Genomic DNA, 12596 nt, shown 5'->3' on the forward strand with positions numbered 1-12596 from the left:
ACATATTTACCCCCATTCCACAGAATGAACAAGTGAAATGCATTCTTTATCAGAGTCAAAATTGTGAAAAAGGAAATTGGTCAGGCCTGGAGTGCATGCTCGGTGGACCCAAAAGCGCCATAATTGTTTTTAACATTTTCAAATACATTGCACAAAATGCCATACACAGTGTGGCTATTGTTAGGGGGACTGATGGACTCACTTATTGTTGCCTCATAATTTACTTCTGACAGAATGTAAAAAGAAAGTAGGTGATCTGGAGAAACAAAACGACCATCTTTGTAAAGAGAATAGTGAGCTTATGGAGAGAGTCAAAGAACAAGAAAGGTACAAGATGAGGTTTGGAAGAGAAAAAAGATGAAGATAGCTATATCTATATATATATTTTGGTTTTCTCATTTCTGGTGTTCATGGTAAATGAGAATTTTTTCTGGGTTCTTTGAATGTTGGGGGCTTGAAAGACATTGTTAAAAGAAAAGCACTTTTTTTTTAGTAAAGGGCAAAAATCTCATTTGTTTTTACAAGAGACTCATTCTTCTGCAGGTTTTTGTGCTAATCAATGGGGAGACAAAATCATATTTAGTCATGGTTCTAACCGATCTGGAGGGGTGGTCATATGCTTCAACAAGTTCCCTGGAGAAATATTGACTCAGACGGACATTATTTGACAGTGGTAATGAAGGTGGAAAGTTTATCTATCTATAAATTGCAGGAACGTCTGTCTGTCTGTCTGAGAGAGAGAGAGAGAGAGAGAGAGAGGGGGGGAGAGGGAGAGAGAGAGAAAGAGAGGGAGAGAGAGAGGGGGGAGAGGAGAGAGAGAGAAAGAGAGGAGAGAGAGAGAGGGGGGAAAGGGAGAGAGAGAGAGAGAGAGAGAGAGAGAGGAGAGAGAGAGAGAGAGAGAGAGAGAGAGGGGGGAGAGAGAGAGGAGAGAGAGAGAGAGAGAGAGAGAGAGAGAGGGGGAGAGAGAGAGAGGGGGCGCTCATAAAAGTTAAAACATTTAGACACCAACAACCCTGTTAACATTCCCTGATGGGTATTTTTATATTATATATATATATATATATATATATATATATATATATATATATATATATATATATATATATATTTTAATGGGAGGGAATTACATATCGGCTTGATGAGCCGGTGTCGTCAATGCACAGCGGTTTTGAATTATGTTTTTATATTTTTATTTGCTCTCACGATCGCTTCCCACTGCCAGGGTTACAACTGATAATATAATAGGCTAAAGCAACGACAGTTTATGGAAAGCACCAGTGTATTTATGGTCAGATCTTGTGCCTGACTGATGGGGAAGTGATATTGATACGAGTTGTGATTATGCAGCGTCAGCTATTTTATATCCTTCCTGTTTTAGGAAGCAGTGACTGTATTGCATTTGCCTGCAAAACCGTGTCTGTGTTCTTCTTATATAAAAAATGCGGCTCTGGAAAATGTTTGCGATTGGGGAAACCCTGAGTTGACTGAACTAGTTGTTAACCAGCGTCATGACACAGCTTATGCAGGACCATGGTTTTTAGGTTTGGCGAAGCCAGGTAACTGAAATAAATCAAGGGCATGTTGATCTTGATTCGTAGTACAGGCCCCAGGTAGGCAAAATACCGGTGGCCACAAATAGCCATTGTTTGTTTTAATTTTAAAGTGATGGTTCGGAGCAGTTCACCCTAGGGTCCTTTGCACCATGACCTCGAGCCAAACACCCCCCCAGAAGCTTTTTTCACCTGGGTCGAACATTGGGAGAGTTAGCGTAGAGTAGCGTTAGCCGCTGAATAGCTTAGCGCAGGGGCTAATGGACCCACGTTTGTATCTCTTAAATGACCCCACTAATAATGCCCGAAATGATACCAAAGGTCTACAGTAGTATAAATAGGTTATGCACTCATAAAACGATGGATTGGAAAGTTTGTAAGTACACCAGAAGGTTATGTAAATAACACTTACCTGCTGGCTTCTGCTCTCTGCTGTTGTTGTTGTTGCTGTGAGACGAGTGCTTAGGGCCGTCTACAAATTACATCCCCGAAAAAAGATGCAATAAAGATATTTATCAGATCAAATGTAAGTACATGTTCTGATCTTAGTTCGGAATTCCTCTTTTGCTTTTGAAAAACCCATTTCCAAGATTTGATCCAATCTATGATCCAAAATCCCACTGGATTACATTTGAAAAACTGGGCATAGGGAATAGGAGACAGACCCTAATCATGGTTGGATGCAGTACCACCCATTGTCCAAAAGATGTAGCTCTTGCACCATGATCCAAACCCAGCTACACCTCATTCAAAACATCCTCCAGTAAAGACTGACTTAAAGTGCAATGTTTAGGTACCATTTGGATCAGAAAGCATGATCACGGCTTCTGTAATAGCTATTACATATAATTACACGATCAAGGTAATTATAGATCTGCCCGTACGGTCACAACGGCAAAAAAATTATTTTATTTTATAATTATTACACCCAGAATGTACGATCACGACAACCACTGCCCTCCACTTTCTGCCAGTCCTGACCTCAATGCTAGCTTGAGATACTCTTAGGTCCTTGGATTCCCTGTACTGAAGCGCCTCCCTCCTTGCTCTGGCAAACATGAACTTCTCGCTAAGGCTGTTGATCGGTAGTGTTAGCTTGTTCTTGTTGCCGTAGAGTGCAATGCTACTCAGACTTCTTGGGAAGCCCAACCACCGTCAAAGGTAATTGCTCACCCTCCTCTCAAATCCTTCCACGGTGGAGATTGGAAATTCGTACACCAACAATGGCCACAATATCCTAGGTAGGCGGGCTTAGAATTTCCCTGGAAGGCCTAACTTGTCGACTGTAGTCAGCCAGCTCTCCAGTTGTTCATTTGTTGCCCTGATGCAAGCGGCATCCTTTAGAGAGCAGTCCAAGGTTTTTCCAAGGCTCTTCACAAGCTTCTCTGTGACTGATTGGATTTGGGTACTTCCAAGGGAGAAGTGTTACCTTCCCTTTCTTCAGTAACAGGGACCTGGCTTGAAACGCATCCTAGCCCAGGTGGTTAACCTCTCTAAGCCCTGGAGGATCCATCTGCATCCTGGGACTGACAATGTTGTTACTGTCCGATCATCCAGGAATGCCCTGATGGGGGTCTGACGGATTCTGACTCTGCTTTCCAGCTAAGCGGATTTGAACAATATGTTCATGGCCAGGGAAAAGACAATCACAGAAACGGTGTATCCAGTGATGATCCCCTTTTCCAGACAATGCCGCTCAGATGTAACTTTGCCGGAAGTGAATCTCAGATTAAAGTTGTTATAATAATCCATGATGAGGATCTTGATGCTGCTCGGGACATAATGTCTCCCCAATGCCACCTCCACTAGCTTGTGGGGTATAGAGCCATACGCATTGGCAAGTCCAGCCAGGTTTCCTTTCCCATCACGAGCCTCTCTGATCAGTTGTCTCACCACTCCACTGTGTTCAAGGCACCCTGGAACCCCTGGGATCCCTCCCTTTTGCACCGAGGGGTTGATGTACTGGTTCTTTAGGAGGTAGTCTGACAGCCGTTGGGAAAGGATACTGAAGAATATCTTCCCCTCTACGTTTAGCAGCGAGATGGTCCTAAACTGCTCGATGGTGGTTGACTTTTCTTCCTTCGGAACCCACACCCCTTCTGCAGATCTCCATTGTTGGGAAACTTTCCCCCTCCTCCAGATGACTCTCAGGATCTTCCAAAGATGGTGCAAGAGCTTGGGGCACCTCTTGTACACCACATATGGCACACCATTGGTTCCAGGTGCTGAGCTGGTTCTGGCAGCCAGCAGTCCTGTCTGAACTTTTGGTCGGGAAGGCGGGCGTTCTCTTGCTCTTACGAATTAAATTTTGCGCCTTGGTGGTTGTAAACGCTTGCTCTGGTCGATGGCAGTGGTGATGGACTCAGCAACCGCCTTCAGCACTTGGTCATGGTGCCAGCGGTAGCGGCCTTCCCCAAGTGTTTTAGGACAGCTGCTGAGGATGTGCTCCAGAGTTCCTCTTCCCTGGCACAAGGTACATGCTGAAGTCTCAACCTTGCCCCAACAAAAGAGATTAGATGGGCTGGGCAGGGTGTCATAGACAGACTAAATGAGGAATTTGATGTGATAGGGCTCAGCCCTCCACAGCTCTGCCCATGAAATCTTTCTCTCTGTGGCATCTTCCCATCTGGTCCATGCGCTCTGTTGCCTCAATCCCACCATCTGGCTTAAACGCTGGGTCCAGGTGCTGAGCTGGTTCTGGCAGCCTTAACAACAGTTTGGATTTCTTTCCAACTGGGTACTCTGGTGTTGAAGTTGGTGTAGGTGGATTGATGAGGTGTCTGCAATCGCCAAGGTCCTCCTAGGTGTCATGCAGATAGGAGGGAATTACTGGAATTGTTGGGTCTTTGTAAATTATAGAGTGTGGTCTAGACCTACTCTATCTATAAAGTGTCTTGAGATAACTCTTGTTATGATTTGATACTATAAATAAAATTGAATTGTATTGAAATTGAATTGAGTCTATCTCCTCTTTTGAGCAAGTGAGGTGGCCACTGCGCTTCTGGCCTAGCAGCTGTTTGGTAAACCCAAAAGGGTCTGCTAGGAAGGCAGCTCATCTTTTGGCTCTCTCCTTAGCCCGCCTCCTGTGCCACTCTGCCCGGCAGAGGGTCAGCAGATTCTTTCTGAGGATGCCCCGTAGTTCTGCCAGCCCTGGCTTCATACCCTCAGTTGCCCCCTTGAACTGCCTCTTCAAGAGTCAAAGTTCCTGTCTCAGCTGTGCAATCTTCTCTGCCCTGCGGTTCTTGGAGTACTGGTTTGTAGCAGCGTGCTTCTCCGCTGAGCCAAACCTTTCGGTGGCGATGCTGATGATCATGGTTGTTATTGTTTGGAGTTTCCTGTCTGCCAGTCCCTTCATCGTAGCTTCCAGGATACCATCCACATCATCATCAAAAAACAAGTTAATGGAGTTTCAAGTCCAGTTAGATGAGCTTTATCTTGAAAGAACACAGGGGGCCTATATAAGGTCAAGAGCGAAATGGATCGAGGCAGGTGAAAAGAACTCCTCATATTTTAGTAGTTTGGAAAAAAATAGACAGCAGCCAAACACAATTACTAGTTTAATGATAAATGGAGTAGAAAGAGAAAGACTTTATAAGTATAGATAAGGAAGTGTTCTCATTTTACTCCAAATTGTACTGGTATAGAGGCTGATTATTTGTTTGATGAAATCAAGAATGCTATCCCACGCATTGATGATCCTTTAAAGATATTTGCAAGTCAGATCTGAGAATCGAGGAGTTGGATTCAATTATTCTCAAGATGAAGTTGAACAAATCTCCAGGGACGGACGGGCTCACAACAAATTTCTATCAATTCTTTTGGAATGATGTGAGAAATTTACTATTTAAAGCGTTATGGGAATGTATAGAGAAGAAAGAACTGTCTCTGGAGTTGTTGCTATTCCTTGTTGGTATGTCGAGCATAATTGGTGAGACACAATCAGGTTTTTTGAAAGGTCAATTCACAACAACATAAGACTTGTTTTACATTTACTTGAGTACAGCGATATTATTCATGATAGTGGGTTTATTTTATTCTTAGATAATTTTAAAAGCGTTTCTGTACAACTTCCCTTTATCTTGAAAACTGCATCATTTTTGGATTTGGGGAGATATTTATGACTATAATTGGGATGCTATATAATGGAATCAATAGTTATGTAGCTCTAGGGCATGGCACCTGTCTCCGATTTGAGATTAAGAAGGGAATTAGCAGCTCTCCACTTTTATTCATAATGGTAGCAGAAATTTTGTCCATTTTGATCCAGAATAGTTGCATTGAAGGGTTAGTTGTAAGTGACAGACAAATTATCATAAGTCAATTGGCTGACAACACAACTTTGTTTCTAAAAAATGAAAATCAAATTCCCTTAGCCTTACAAATTATCGACCATTATCGACCAGTTTTCAAGAGCTTCAGGCTTACAATTGAATTTAGATAAATGTGAAATGTTAGCACTACATGATTATGCCTTGCAACCACTGTATAACATAAAGGTCAAGTCAGAAGTTAAATACTTGGGGATTGTTATTTCCAAGGATAAGATAACGTCAGACAAAATTAATGTATGGAACAATATAGACAAGTGTAAATTAATCTTAAATAGGTGGCTGCAGACAGATATTAATATTTCTGGGAGAGTCTTATTATCCAAAACAGCTTGTCCAGACTTATTTACCCGGCTTTCTCATTACCCATCTCTACAAATATGATCAAAGCCATAAACAAGGTCAATTTTAATTTCATATGGAGAAACAAATATGAGTACATATGGAAAATTGACATGGTTAAAAACTATGAAGATGGAGGTGCGAATGCGATTGATTTTGATATAATGAATGGCGTCTTGAAATTGAAATAGTTAAAATCTTTTATTAATAACAGGCAGTCATTTTGGTTTATTGTCCCCAATTTAATATTTTCAAAAATGGGGGGAATAGACTTTCTTCTGCGATGTGATTTTGAATGTAATTCATTACCAGTCAAACTTTCCATCAGCAGGGCCTTCTCTATTGGAAGTTAATCTACAAACATAATTTTACACCTCATAATACTCCAGTTTGGAATAATAGATACTATTGATAAGCAGAAAATCTGTGTACATGGGTGAATGGAACTCCAAGGAAATCTGGGCAATTGCTCATTTTATGGATGGTAATGGACTCTTGTTACAGCACGAGTTTTGTGAGTAATATCAACTTTAATGCAATGTCAAGCGTTATGATAGATGGTTGAAAGCTATACCAATGTCTCTGAAATCAATGGTGAGAGAAGACATGAGTACTCCAAAGTTTCTCCTGAGTCTGAGGCAGCTCTGCATCGAAGGAATTGATTTCTGTGATTATAAATGTACCAACAAAGTTATTAGAAATATTCTATTAAAGGAATAGTATCCTAATTCAGTAAGAAGAAAATATATGTTGAAAGAATTTGGAGACGGAGAGGTTGAGAAAATAAGGAAAAGTTATATCTCATTTCCTCTTCTTCCAAAGGTAAAAGAGGTCAACTTTAAATTTTTTAAATGAAATCTACCCAACAAAGACATTTTTAAGACTGAGGTTCAATTTTGATAATAATAAAAAAAAAAAATTTGTGAAAAGGAAATTGAGAATCTAGAACATGTATTTTTTCTGTACGAGGAGGTGCAATCCTTCTGGAGAGATCTGCAGAGCTGATTACAGACCAGGGAAATGGAGATACCACCTCTGACAGTGAATAATATAAAGTTTGGTGTTTCTGTTGAAGATAAGAAGGTAGATTTTGTTCTCAACAACTTGGTGCTTTTAGGAAAACATTGGATACATAAAGGTAGATATTTTAAGACCAAACCCTCCCTGATCCACTGGAAGAATGAGTTCAATCTTTTGTGTAAGTCATTGAAACGGGTTAAGGATAAAAAAGCCCTTGAATTGATTTATTTACTTGAAACTTCTGACTTAATTTGAGATAGCCCCTTCCATTTATTTTCTCTTATTTTATTTCATTCTTTATGTCGATTTGTTATGTATAAGCTCCTAGGTTTTGTTTATATGCTCGACCCGAGCGTAAAAACTCTATTTTTGAAGTGGATTTGTAAATATGCCTTGTTTATTTGTTTATCTGTATTCTGAATAAATGAATAATAAAAATAAAATAATAAAAAACATAAAATAAACATTTTGTTCAGGCAAAAAAAAAAAAATACTTACCACTAGGTGCGTGCATTCGCTAATGGTGCATGCATTTAAGGTAACTGAGGTTACCTTGAATTTGATAAATGCCACACACAGGACGCAATCCTGGCTCTCCTGGGTGAAAGTCCTGTGTTTTACCCAACTGTCACTCCAACTAACCTCCCTCTGCGGACTTAAGTCCTTTCATACTACTCGCAACGGCGATAATTTACACCTAATGTACGTCAATGGAGGCCAAACAGCGTTTAAAAACACGCTAAAAAGCGATTATGCGTCTTGATAACACGCCAAATGGCATACGAATTGGCGTGTCCTACATATGCCACTTTATGAGATCAGTCTGCATAATTCAAATTGAAAGTCCAAAGAAAAAACAAAGCGATATCAAATAAAAAATATTATTTTACTACGCTACTAGGAAAAATCATGCCATAATTAAATTTAAAAAAGAAAGAGGAAACTGAAAAAGCAAAGTTGAAATGTAAAATGATAATTGGAAAATGTAAAGTGCAATGTAAAAAGTCAAATTTAAAATGCAAAGCTTAAATATAAATGCTTAAACTGAAATCTTTGAAATCTCTTATCGATTGAGAGAAACTCAAAATGTGAAATGGAAAAACTTAAATGGAAATCTCAAATAGAAAAAAAGAAATTATTTTATTTTAGGTCTGTGTACTTTTTCGTTCATTCGATTTTCATTTCATAAACAGACTTAAAAAACAAAAAACGAATGGTTGTTTGATTTTCGTTTTAAAATACAACAATTGAAATTGAAATACAAGGCATTTTTTTCCTTTTCATGGTCAAAAGGGGATGGGAGAAATAAAAATAGGAGAAATAAAAATATGCTGCGATTTTCATTTTCTATTTTATATAACAAAAATAAAATCACTCGGAAATAGATATGAAAAAAGGTTTGTTTTTTCATATTCAGAGACCGGATGTTGTCATTTCCAAGGCAACAGCGCCAGTGTTGCTTTTAGCCCAGGCTAAAATTACTTTGGAAACCTGTGCTCTTGATAATGCTTGGGGGGGGCGGGTTTATTTCATAATGTCACATTTATTTATTCCCCTCTCTCCCTGCCTCCCTCTGACTCTCTGTCTCTACCCGCCGCAGACAACTTCGCCCCAAGAGAGTCGAACCAGCTGAGGAAACAGACTTTCAGTTCACGGCTGTAACGTTACCGTTACGCCACCGTTAACAATCCCAAACGTTCTGTTGCTGATCTGGCAGAGAGTCACCGGCGGTTCGGGATCAGATCATGGGGATCAGACCTCCGGTGCTGGGTCTATTCTAATATTAGCTGCTGTTGCAGCTAGCTAGCAGGTAGCCACCAGCCCTGTGACCTCGGTCCCCGTGGTTCGCCCCCCAGTGCTGACTGACTCTGGTCCGTCTGCAGAGCTGCGTTACCCGCTCTAGCTGAGCTGGGAATCTGCCGCTCGTGATTTATTCATATTTTATTTTATTTGCAGATAGTGATATGCTATGATGCACTGATGTCAGGCAGGCTTGCTGCTGCTTTTAGTCTGAGTCTGTGAGATAACCAAACTTCCTTTAAATATAACGTGCATATAAATAGATGGAATAAATAAAAGTCCCTCGAAATACATAGTAAAACATACATGTATTTAGGCTATTGAACTATTATGACTAAAGCCTGTATTCCATGATCTATTTCATAGCCATATGTATATTTATGTAAAGGGGGGCAAAAAACGGAAGTTAGGCTACAGATTCCCTCAGCAGCAGCAGGGACATTCTAAAACGCTTAACGTGAAAAAGCTTAACTTTAATGTACCTAAACAATGATCAATCAAATATCAGTCAGTTATCAGTCAGATAACCTCCATAACGACTTTGGGTTAGATTTTTTGATCACTGTTTATAAACAGTACAAAAAATCGCTTAACGTGAAAAAGCTTAATGGTTAACCACGTTAAGCTTTTTCCTTACAATTTCCCTTAATGAAGCAGAAACCCTTAATGTCAGCTAACGTCCATAATAATTGTATTAGCATTCTTGATTGTACTTTGGGTTAGATTTTTGACAGTTTTCAGTGGTTATGAGGAGCAATATGAGAGAGAAATTTGGTAATCCTTGATCATTGCTCATTAATCATAGAGCAGTTAACGCCAGCTCTGCAGAGTCAGTCCCGGGAAGCAAACCGCGAGGACCGAGGTCACAGGGCTGGTGGCTAGCTGCTAGCTAGCTGCAGCAGCAGCTAATATTAGAATATTAGACCCAGCACCGGAGGTCTGATCCCTATGATCTGATCCCGAACCAACGGTGACTCTCTGCCAGATCAGCAAGCTTAACGGCAACAGCAAAAAGTTTGCTGGGATTGTTAACGGTAACGTACGGTAACGCGTACCGGCGTAAACCGAAGGTCTATTTGCTCGCTGGTTCGACTCTCTTCGGGGCGAAGTTTCTCTGTGGGTTAGAGACAGGGAGGCAGGAGGAGAGGGTAATAAATACATGTGACATTATGAAATAAAATTCCCCCAAGGATTATCAAGAGTATAGCTAGCTAGGTTTCCAAAGTAATTTTGGCCTGGGCTGAACACTGGTAGGCTAGGCTGGCTGTTGCCTTGGAAATGACAACATCCGGTCTCTAGAATAAAAAAACAAGCCTTTTTCGTTTCTGTTTTCGAAGTGATTTTATTTTTGTTATATAAAATAGAAAATGAAAATCACAGCATATTTTAAATTTCTCCCATCACATTTCGACAATGAAAAAGAAAAAATGCATTGTATTTCAATTTCAAATGTCGTATTTTAAAACGAAAATCAAATAACCATTCGTTTTTTGTTTTTTAATACCTGTTTATGAAATGAAAATCGAATGAACGAAAAAGTACACGGACCTTTTAGTCTTTGCACTTTTTATTTTCAATTTGAAATTTTATCTTTTGAATTATACACTTGTCAATTGCCCTTTGACATTAAAGGGATACTTCACCGATTAGCATTAAGCTTTGTGTCAGCAGAAACCAGGCAGTATTTTTGAATGGTGCAAAAAGTTTGCGTCATCGGAGGATTGTTTTGGCTGTAGTCTCTAGCCTCTGGTCAAAAAAGCCTCCGATGACGCAAAATGACGATTTTTGCATCACTGGAGGTTTTCTTTTCCAGACACACAATCCAGCTATCTCTCGTCTCAGGGGGACATGAGGGAGGGAAGCACGGTCATTCAAAAATACTACCTGGTTTCTACAGACACAAAGCTTAAAGCTAAATCGGTGAAGTATCCCTTTAAGATTCACCATTTCCATTTCAATTTAACATTTGGCTTTTCAATTTGGATGTGACACACGTCAATGTAAATGAGGAGGTCGTGGCCCAATCATATTTGACTTTTGGAATGTATTCCAACAGCCCTAATATGGACTAGCGGCGGCTTGACTCGCAGCCCCTCAGCCGATAAGCCGAACAGTCGGAGATACCCAGATTTTTAACATCAAATGGCTTTAATGGTTGTTTTTTTACTGGCTTGAATCAGCAGGTCAGTTTGTTTATGGAGAGGAGACTTCTGCCGATAAAAATACAAACGATAAAGGAATCCTAACCGGGAGAAGCTGACCGTAGTGACACCAATTCTCCGTCTTTAGTTACTGTTTTGATTGACTAGTGGTAGGAAAAAAATTAAAATCACAGAAAAATCACATATTGTATGTTTGAAAAATGATTTATTGTTCGTAATAGTACATCATGTACAGGACAAACGTCTTCAGAGTTCAAACAAGGACCGCTCTCTAACATTGAAAGAGTCCACGTCTTGGCTTTGTCCTTTAAAGAATTTGGATTTTATTCAAACTGGAACATTTGGGACTTAAACTAATTTAAATTTTTTTTTTTTTTTTTTTAGACAGAAGCTACAAATATCTGATATTTGTCTACTATTGTCTTACAATCAATGGGGTCTTTGAGCTAATAAATATTTTAATGTTACACAAACACATGTGTACTTATGAGATTCCAGGGTTCATTGGAGATTTCTTAGAATTTTGTTTGTGTATTTTCAAAAACATGTTTGAACTATTTCATCTTTCAGGGGTGTAAATACACAGCAGATAAACAATATGCATAACCCAAAAACAACAAACATTTTAAATCCAGAAAATAAAATGACATGTGCATTAAGCAAACAATATTACATGAATATGATAAGATTTTAATTACACCACACAAAAGAGAGAGAGAGAGAGAGAGACTGTATAAACACAACTTAGCAGTAAATAACCAAAATAAACAGTTTTAAGTTTAAATTTCTTGATTCTTCAAACAATGTTAATTGCATGTAGGATAAAAAAGTGATTCAATTTCTCATTTAAAAAGGCCAACAGGTACATCATCTTAAATCCTAACAATAAACCCAGATAACTAACACAGGAGCAGACATATTGTATCGCTCAGAATCCCAGAGTTTTCAGACAAACTTTCACATTCATAGCTTCTAAAAATGCATTTTTGCGACTTATAATTCTACTCGCTCGATAAAAATAAAAGTGCATTAACAACAGAGAGAATTAAGTGACTGAAAGCATTCCTATATAACTCACACCACTTGTTTTAATATTACCCCGGCTTATCACCAGTTTAAAATACATTGTGGACTTCATTTTTAATCCAGGCTAAAACTTTGTGGCTAACTTTGTGACTGTGTATTTATAAACTACTTATCACATATATTCTTTTTATAAGTATCTCCACAGTACTGGTGACTTTCAAACAGCCTCAAGTTACATAATCCTAAACCACAAACAGGATAAGTGTACTTTGAGTAGTAATAAGTGCAGATTGAGTTAGACAACATAAATTGATAATTGATTAGCTGCAGAAAATCTAAATTTCGCTGCAAGTTCACCATGGTAACAT

At 39.2% G+C, this 12596-nt stretch overlaps 1 pseudogene; it reads right to left on the bottom strand.

Annotated features, from left to right (window-relative positions):
* Positions 1-2429: 2429 nt before the first annotated feature.
* Positions 2430-3848, bottom strand: LOC120570937 (annotated as a pseudogene).
* Positions 3849-12596: the final 8748 nt, after the last annotated feature.

Source organism: Perca fluviatilis, chromosome 13 (assembly GCF_010015445.1).
Source record: "Perca fluviatilis chromosome 13, GENO_Pfluv_1.0, whole genome shotgun sequence".
NCBI classification, from domain to species: domain Eukaryota; kingdom Metazoa; phylum Chordata; class Actinopteri; order Perciformes; family Percidae; genus Perca; species Perca fluviatilis.